Below are 9,232 nucleotides of genomic sequence, written 5' to 3'. Positions count from 1 at the left end.
CACGAACCCGTGTCCCCTGCATCGGCAGGCGGACTCTCAACCACTGCGCCATCAGGGAAGCCCAAATAATCAATACTTTTTAAAAATTAAATAAAACAAGAAAAAAATCTCTCATACATAGCTACATATTTACCTTTTATGGCACTCTTCATGCTTTTGTGAAATCCAAATTTCTACACTATATTATATTTCTTCAGGTCTGCTCATGATGTATTTTCTTGGCCTTTGTTTGTCTTAAAATGTCTTTTTTATGCCTTTGAAGTTTGAATGATATTTTTGCCAAATATGCATGCTACATGGTAGGGACTCTGGAGGGTGTTGAATGTTGTTCCATCAGGCAGTTACCACAGCTAGACTCAAATTCCAAACTCTGTCCCTGCTGTGGTTGACAGCAACAGTAATCATTGCTTAGATCTTCTTTTAGCCTGTTCTTTTTTTTTTTTTTTTTAAGTTTGCTTTTACCTGTGCCACGTGGAGTCTCCCTCATGAATGTACAGAATGGAAGTGAAAGATTTCGGCAGAATTTATATGCAGAATTCACTACTTTCCCTTCGTGGTTTTCTGCTTTCCAGGATTTTCCCTTTCACTTTTTCTTTTTTTTTTTTTGGCTGCATTGGGTCTTCGTTGCTGTGCATGGGCTTTCCCTAGTTGCGGCGAGCGGGGCTACTCTTCATTGTGGTGCACGGGCTTCTCATTGTGGTGGCTTCTCTTGTTGCAGAGCACGGGCTCTAGGTGTGCGGGTTTCAGTAGTTGCAGCACGTGGGCTCAGTAGGTGTGGTACACGGGCCCTAGAGAGTGCAGGCTTCAGTAATTGCAGCACATGGGCTCAGTAGTTGTGGTGCATGGGCTTAGTTGCTCCACGGCATGTGGGATCTTCCCAGACCAGGGATCAAACCTGTGTCCCCTGCATTGGCAGGCAGATTCTTAACCACTGTGCCACCAGGGAAGTCCCTCCCCTTCACTTTTCAGCCAATTTGACAGTGCCAAACACCAGCTTTTTTGCTTGAGTTCTAGTTACTCCATTCAGCCTGGACTAGAGAGGCCCACAGACGAAAAGCCATTAAAATTGCAGATATATATCAGTGACTTTCCCTTCTTTTCAGGGTTGACTTCTCTCTAGTTTCTAGAAGCTTTTGGTCACTCTCCAGGGCTTCCAAGTAAGTATTAATTATATTTTATCTAGGGTTGAAAATTGTTTTCTGTGGGAGGGTTGGCCTAACTTGAACTACTCTACCATTACGAGAAGAGTAATATGGATAACCAAAAATTAAAATTAGTTTCTTTGAGTCTTTCAAATTTGAGGTCCTGAGACTAAATATACCAATTTGTATGACTATTACAAGTAGAAGGTATTAACCATACTTTGACATGTTTCCATTACTAATGATTTACCTTCTGGGAATTCATAGGAAGTACAGTTTCTCATGATTTTTGTTCTGAATTTTAAGACTGTCCTCTGTTCTGACAAAGTGCTCTGTTAAAGCAGTCAAGCACAAATTCCTTCAGCTGTGAATCATCCTTCTCATCATAAGCGTCATGATGTAGCTTACTTATTTTCTCCCTTTGTTAGATAAAGGAGAATTTCTTACTCCCTTCCAGAACAGTTCCATTTTTGTTAGTTTTATATGCTGGGCCACTGTACACAATTTTGTTTAAAGGAAGTGTGCCATTGACAGTCTCTAAAATTCAATAACAATATATTTTAGTTTGCTTGACTATGGAAAAGTGGTATATGTATATGAAAATAATCGTTGACATAAGAAATTCCTACTCCTACATGATCTCCTTCAAAGTGCTGCCTACTTGATAGCAGGTAGAATCACTTATCAACAAAATAGTCCTTTGATTTCTCTCTATTTGAACTCATCCAAAGATCCATAATGCAAAATTCTCTTTATTACTAATTATTTTGCCATCAATATTACTAGCCTGTATTATTTGGCATTTTCATAATAGTAATCAAACTAAAAGACAAAGAGAAGACTTGTGCTGAGAAATGTATGTTGTTCATAGCAAAAGTTACTTAAGTTCAAAGGAATGTCTACAGCTGTACTAATTGAACTATGACCTTCATAATAGTTCAGAGCTATAACTGCTAACCTTCTAGCATCAGACACATTTACAAAAGATTGTTATCACCTAAGGGTTATGTAGTAATTTCTCTGATTTAAGTTTCAGAGTTGTTATCATCTGGATATTCCTGTTTATCAGGAAGTGGAAATTTTCATTTTAATTGTGATACGGAACCCATTAATCGTCTGCTATCATCTTAATCAAGAGGAATAAATATTGTAATAAACATTCACTTAAGGCCTCCAGTGAACTAAGATGCTGTTTAAATGAAAAACAATATACTGATAGAGGTCAGAGGGCTCCCTCCTCCTTGGTGTGCTTACTAATTTACTGAATATACTCTGAAGGCTTTTAATGTTAAAGGAAAAGTACTAGGTTCTCTTTTTAGGGTGTTAACTGAGAACACAATGTCTAGTCTGTGGCACACATACAAAAGCTATTATATTACCTGATCTAAAATACTGTTAGCTTCCTCCTCCTACCTTGAAGCTTCTTGGAGATACTATGTCATATCATTAATCTTTGTAATTCTATCAGTGCATAACACGTTGCCTTGCATTTTGGCAGGTGGTCAGCAAATGTTTGTTGAATAAATTCATCTTTATTTAGTAAATTTTGCTGTAAGTAGAGTTGTTCAGGTTACAGGAAAAACTCAGGATCTGATGGACTTTCATATTCAGGATATTATTATTGTTGCCATTTTTATTTCTACTATTAATGCAATCATTTAAACCTACCTACCAGATTTTATTGATTAAAACGTTCTCTCTTGTCTTCAGTTCCTTAAACTGTAAGATGAGGGAGAAATCTTATGTTACTTGATAATCAACTGAATGGCTGTGTTACTCACAGCCTGTCATACAAATACAAAGCGCTAATAATTTTATTATAGTTGTAAGAGTCTATGAGTGGTCAGAATTGCTAATTCTATAATCATGTTGCAAAAACAAGATGTGCTCAGATCAAACAAAAATTTCTTCTTTCAGAAAGATAGTCACAAACAAGCACAGGCAAATGCATTGGTATCTGCACTTTCCATTTAAAACTGAAGTCTGTTGCTTTATACCCCACAATCTTGCTCTTTACAACATATTGAAACTAGATAGCTTATTTTAAAAATGCAAAATAGTAACTGCTGGTAGGTAGCTTGATGGTGATAAAGAGTACAGTTTTTAGAATTAAAACTAGTAAGTAGTAAAAATGGCAGAAACAAAGACCAAGAGGTGAAAAAACTCACAGTGTGTTTCAGTATTAGTGAGTGGATCCATGTGGCTACAGCACATGCTGTGGTGGAAAACAAGACAAGAAAGGTCAACTGGGGTCAAACTAGGGAGGGCCTTGAATCCTCTATTACCCAGAGTGATTGTACTTCACACTGTGGTGAATAGGAAGCCTTGATGCTGTCTGAGTAGGGATCTGGTTGATGTAAACCATGTTTGGAAGGCTAGTCTCATAAAGATGTCAAGCAGAGATCAGGAGCAAGTGGGTAATACTCTCACAGAATACAGAATTAAATGAATACTTTCTATTTTACTTTATTACTGTGAAATATAAATGTAGGAGTAAAATACAATAAGTATGTACAGTTTAAAGAATAATAAACACCAACTTTTAAAATACTTTTTGCTTTCTAATTATATATTTTTGAATTGTATGTTTTTAGTTTTGCCTGTCCTTGACCTTTATATAATAGAATCATACTCTAAGTAGTTTTCTGTGCTAACTTTACTTCCTCACTCAGCATTTTTGAGATTCTCATCCATATTCATGCCTATAGCTGTAGTCCATCCTTTTTACTGCTGTATAGTATTCCATTGTTTAACTACACCACAGTTTTATCCTTTGATGATGTTTCCAGCTTTTTGCTATTATGAATAGCACAGCTAAGAAACTCCTGCACATTCCTACTGGTGAGTGTAAAAATTGTTCTTTAGGGTAAATATCTAGGATCGTTAGAAATGGTATTTTCAACTTATAAGGCAATACAAAATTGTTACCCAAAGTCATGATTAAAGGTACAGTCCCACAGGGAGTATATGAGGGTTTCTGTGGCTCCATTTCCTCACCAACATCAAAAATTGACCAATTTTCAAGTTTTTTTTGCGAGTCTGGTAGGTATGAAATGGTATCTCACTGGTTTTAGCTTGTATTTCTCTGATCACTAATGAGGTTAAGAATTTTCCACATGTTTTTTGGCCATAAATGCTCCCCTTCTAAGATATGATATGATTATTTCATATAGCTAAGATTAGATGTGAGATATCTAATTCTTTCATTTGCCCATTTTCCAGTTGGTTTATACTTCTTTGTTGATCTGTCAGGCCACCTCTGTCTTATATCAAATTTCCAGTTATCCATGGGTCTGTTTCTAGCTTCTGTTTTCTGGTGAATTCATTTTTCAGTTATCTGAATATTTAAGACTGGTCAACTAAAAAATGACTTTTAATGAAAGCCTCAATGAAGGAATTTACAAGAGATTGTCTTTGAAATTCACAAGACATTCTTGAAAATACTGAGTAATCACTGAGGATCAGTGTGCCACCAGAGAGAATCCAAAGGGGTCTGTGAATGTATAGCACAGCATCCAAGCATGCACAGGGTAGTGGAGTCTAGCTTTACTGAGCACTGAGCATTTTTCACTATTATTTACATCAAGACCTTGGGGTTTTAAAGCATTTTTGCAGTATATCTCATTTTTCCTTCTGGTATTTTACTATTTTTATTCCATTTTCCCATGTCACTATGGCACAACAAGACACATTATGAGATGAAACAACTAGATTGGTATTAACCTTAGGATTTTTTTTTTTTTTTTTTTTTTTTTTTTTTTTTTTTGCTGTACGGGGGCCTCTCACTGTTGTGGCCTCTCCCGTTGCGGAGCACAGGCTCCAGACGCACAGGCTCAGCGGCCATGGCTCAGCTCTGTGGCATGTGGGATCTTCCCGGACTGGGGCACGAACCCGTGTCTCCTGAATTGGCAGGTGGACTCTCAACCACTGCGCCACCAGGGAAGCCCAACCCTAGGATTTTTAATGGCCTGCCTGATTCTCTGTTCTTGGTATCCCCAGCCACTGATGTTTTAACCACCCCCTAGACTCTGGGACCAATCCTGAAAGTGGGAAGTTTAGTGCATTAGCTCCAGTCACTTCCTACTAATTAAGCTTGTCCTGCTCTAATCTTGTTGGACAGGACTAATAATGGGATTCTGTAACCTCCTAAACCCTCCTTGCAAGTAACAAGGTTTGCATTGTGTTCTTTATCAACTAGGTTCCCATCTGAAAGCCAGTTCCTCTATGACTGTGTCCTTTCAAGAGACCAAAATCCTGCCCTGAAACCCAGGCCAGTGATATGGACCCTGTACTCTGCTCCTCAAGGCACTAACAAGTAGGAATCCACAGTGACTTTCTTAGCTAGAGTATTTGTTTTTTCCACACTGCTTTCCGAGACAAAGGCTAATCCCTGGCTTGTTAGGCCACAAGCTAAGGCCCTTGGCGGCTTCTCTCTTTGTTCTGGTTGCTAGGAATCTGAAAATAATGCTGTTTAGTTGCTATAGCTTTGCTTGAGCAACAAATGAGCAAAAAGTTTCTTGATATATTTTCATCTATTTATTGAACGAATGAACTCCTTTGATATGTACTTTAGAATATGCCAGTATAAAAGACTAACAGAATTCTTGCCATTAGGACCTTATGGTCTAGCCAGGGTGCAAAGCAACAAACAAGTTGTAATGGGGTAAGCATTACAAAAGGGAAAGACTCAAAGTAAGCTTACATGAAGACTTAACCTCAGCTAGTTGACGTTTATCACTGGATATTTGCCTTTTATTCTAGTTTTGCTTTTTTTTGTTCATTTGTTTGTTTGTTTGAAGTTTTTGGCCACGCCACAGCTTGCGGGATCTTAGTTCCCCGACCAGTGATTGAACCCAGAGCCCCGGCAGTGAAAGCACCAAGTCCTAACCACTGGACCGCCAGGGACTTCCCTATTCTAGATTTTTAAAAATTGTTTTGGTTTTGTAATCTATTTATTTCAAGTCAAAGCAAATTCTTTTAGTTATAGGCAAAGATGTGTTTGTGCATGTAATCACACAATCACTTTCACACATTCGTCCTTCACAAGGAATTTGAAACGGGAGTATTTACTAAAATTTCTGGGCTGGGGTTTCACTGATTCAACAACTACTGACTTACCAAGTACTAGACCCTAAGCATTATAGAAACTGATTCAATATGAGAGGACAGAATATGAGGGTGATAGCTAGTACAAATCCTTAGCCAGTCTAGAATGAAGAGAAGAAAAGAGGATTATTTGCTGACAGAGGCCAGGCACCCATGCCTGAACCAGGTAAAGCTGGGATATGCAGTACTGGAAAGGGCCTGCTCCAGCAAATGTTTACCATGCCGGATGAGGGCCCAGTGCGGCCAGAGCATCCCAATCATAAGAGAAGCTAGAATTTACATTTTTAATGAAATTATCAACTTGTAATGTTAAATAAATTAAAATTCTAAAAAAAAATTGTGCAAGCTGAATAAAACATCTCTGCCTTTTTGTCATCTTTAATTTAGACTCTGCATTTCGTGTTCACTTTCTAAGCATGAACTCATCAACAAGGGCCAACTAGATCTTGTCCTCTAGATCTTGTTACTCATTGCTCCCTCCATTCTACCACCAAATCTTCAATCCCATCCCCATGTGCTTGCTTCTAGTATGATAAAGTGATCTAGCTGAGACAGAAGTAGGTCACAGGACATTTTTGTCCCTCTCTCCCACAGAAGTTTTCTTTACAGAGGGAAGTGGAAGCAGGTAGGATAGGTGAAATGCAAGGTTTTTATTTCCTCTTTCTTCCCCTGATGTGGTCTACAGACTGAAAAGATGTTGAATGTTGTCCCAGAATTTCTTCCCTATCTAGAGTATGGTCTACCTAGAAGAGAATAATCAATGGAGCTTTTCATCACTGATAAATCTGTGCTTCTGTGCCGTTGTACAACTCCCTGCCAGTGGATCACTGAATATATTATATACTTAACCACACAACAGCATAGAAACTGTTCCCTTTTTTGCGCCAGCTGTCCCAACAGTGTTCAATATCCCAGGGATGATGCTTTACCTTCAGGCAACCAGGTATTCAAAATTTAAGATTGTAAATTCTCCTAGAAAACTAATTCCACTCTCCAGAGATTTTTGTTCACATATTAGTTAGGTAATACCAATGGCAGATATAATTATACAAATATTTGACTATTAACTGAAGGTACAAAATGAATTTGATATTTTGTAACAATCCTGTAGAAGTCCAGATATACTTTGAACACATGTTGTTCAAATCCTATTTTCTCATTAGTCTTAAATCAACTCATCAACCATTATTACCAGAATTTCGTATCTCCTATTGTTTCTGAAAAGCTTATCATGATCGTGAATTTGAGAAATTTTAGCAAAACAGCAAAAAAGTATAATAGTATGTTTGCCTCTTCTCTAGCTGCTGGCTCTCAGATCCATCCCTTGCCCTCTCCCTACTCTGTTCTTTTTTTTTTTAATTAATTTATTTTTTATTTTATTTATTTTTGGCTGCGTTGGGTCTTTGTTGCGGCGCCCAGGCTTTCTCTAGTTGCAGCAAGCGGGTGCTACTCTTCATTGCAGTGTGCGGGCTTCTCATTGCGGTGGCTTCTCTTGTTGCGGAGCATGGGCTCTAGAAGCACAGGCTTCAGCAGTTGTGGCACGCGGGCTCAGTAGTTGTGGCTCGCGGGCTCTAGAGCGCAGGCTCAGTAGTTGTGGCGCACGGGCTTAGTTGCTCCACGGCATGTGGGATCTTCCCGGACCAGGGATCGAACCCGTGTCCCCTGCATTGGCAGGCGGATTCTTAACCACTGCGCCACCAGGGAAGTCCTCCCTACTCTGTTCTTTATTACAAGAAATTACTTTTCACAAACTCCCTTGCCCAGTGGCTTCCCCAAAGGTTCAGCTATGGAGAAGCACTAGTGAAAGGTTAGAGTGGGGAGGAAGGGGCAAGGCAGGGATTTCTCCCCGTCTCTCTGGCAGTGACTGTCTCCTTGGTAGCTCCAGATCCCATGGAAAAGCCCCTCCCTTCGGGGGTCCTGCTCCTACCTGGCAGCCGCCCCACCACCCCATAGCGCCCTGGCTCTAGCTCCCAAGGATAGCCCCAGCTTCCAGGCTCTGATGACACCATCTCCTCCCACCGTCCCCTCAGCTCTAGAGGTGGTAGAGGCTCCTTGCTCTGCTAACTCTTGCTTCACTGTCCCCTTTGGCTTCTCAGCCTCAGCGCTTCAATCAATTGTGTAACCAATTCCCTGCGTTAAACTCTCTCTTTCGAAAAGTGATTTCTATTTTTCTGACTAGAGCCTCACTGATACAAACACTGTGGAGGTCCTTGCAGTATATTATGCTAAGCTTTCAGGTATGTGTCATTAGTCCAATCTGTAGACTAACATGTCAGTTTTATCTATGACCAGACATAGTCATATTTTCTACCTACAGCAGCTATCCCCCCAATGTTTATAATCCTGATCTGATGCCAAAGAATCCCATCTTGCAAACTTGTTGTGAGTTACCTATACTGCCTTCCTTTCAAAATTTCTTGGGAAGACAAAAGTTTAGTATTTGGTCATAAACCTGTATTTCAGCTAAATTAGAATACTATTCAGGAATTAAAATAGGTTTTTTGGCCTCACCCTGTGGCTTTCGGGATCTTAGTTCCCCGATCCCTTGGCAGTGAAAGAAAGAGCAGAGTCCTAACCACTGGACTGCCAGGGAATTCCCTAAAGTAGGTTTTATTTAGCCTGTAAAAGCCATGGGGGAACTTCCCTGGTGGTCCAGTGGGTAAGAATCCACACTCCCAATGCAGGGGGCCCAGGTTCGATTCCTGTTCAGGGAACTAGATCCCATATGCATGCCGCACCTACAAGACCACATGCTGCAACTAAGAGCCCGCATGCTGCAACTAAACATGCTGCAATGAAGATCCCGTGTGCTGCAACTAAGAACTGGTACAGCCTAAAAAAAAAAAAAAAAAAAAAATATTTAAAAAATAAAATAAAAGCCATGGGTATTGCTTCTTTACAAAACGCTTCAAAGGGAAAAACCCTTTTACAGGCTTCAAAAACTTTTTTGTTTACAACATTTTCCTCCAACTTTTTATTTCAAA

The sequence above is a fragment of the Physeter macrocephalus genome, chromosome 11, assembly GCF_002837175.3.
Source record: "Physeter macrocephalus isolate SW-GA chromosome 11, ASM283717v5, whole genome shotgun sequence".
Taxonomy (NCBI): domain Eukaryota; kingdom Metazoa; phylum Chordata; class Mammalia; order Artiodactyla; family Physeteridae; genus Physeter; species Physeter macrocephalus.
The sequence above is the reverse complement of the archived record's forward strand: the minus strand, read 5'-3'. Positions refer to the sequence as shown.